Below are 715 nucleotides of genomic sequence, written 5' to 3'. Positions count from 1 at the left end.
AGTTGTTTTACCCCTCCCTTTGCCTGCCGTTAACCCAGGCCATGGCACCTTGTCAGGTTCTCTGTTTTCTGTCAGCAAGATCTCTAATAATTTCTTTCTCTCTAATAATACATATCTAATGATAATATAATATAATTAATAATAAATAATTAATACTATAATAATATATCTCTAACAATATATTCCAGAGCTGCTTTTTTCTGTCATCGGTCATCTTAGACATTTCTGCAAGCCTAGGAATTGCAGGCCTGCTCCTTGCTGTCCAGCTCACCGACGACTTCAGCTTTGTCACCTTTCCAGTTCCTTTCTTACAGCGGGATATCCAGAAACAGCTCCATAAAATCGACAGTGTTGGTAGGGACGGGGAAGCACGAGGCAACTCATTCCAAATATAATGAATGGTTTATGGCCACGCTACTCACCAGGAGTCTAGGAAGGAAATTATGCTTTAAGGATTTTTTTAGGTATGTGGTGTAAAAAGTCATACCAATATTTCTTCAGAAAAGTATAAACAGGAAAACAGCATAAAGCTCTTCCCAGCATGGGCTGATTAGCGAATACAATAGAAATATTAATCAAGAGTCTCTGAAGGGAAGGTAGGTGGAAACCACCAAATCTTCCACGTCTCTGTATGTTGATCCAGTGCGTACTGGAAGGAAATGAGAAGCAGATAAACGTGAAAAAGAGTAAGGAGTTGGCAGGGAAAGTGGTAGGG

Source organism: Buceros rhinoceros, unplaced genomic scaffold (genome assembly GCF_000710305.1).
Source record: "Buceros rhinoceros silvestris isolate BGI_N320 unplaced genomic scaffold, ASM71030v1 scaffold17520, whole genome shotgun sequence".
Lineage (NCBI taxonomy): Eukaryota > Metazoa > Chordata > Aves > Bucerotiformes > Bucerotidae > Buceros > Buceros rhinoceros.
The sequence above is the reverse complement of the archived record's forward strand: the minus strand, read 5'-3'. Positions refer to the sequence as shown.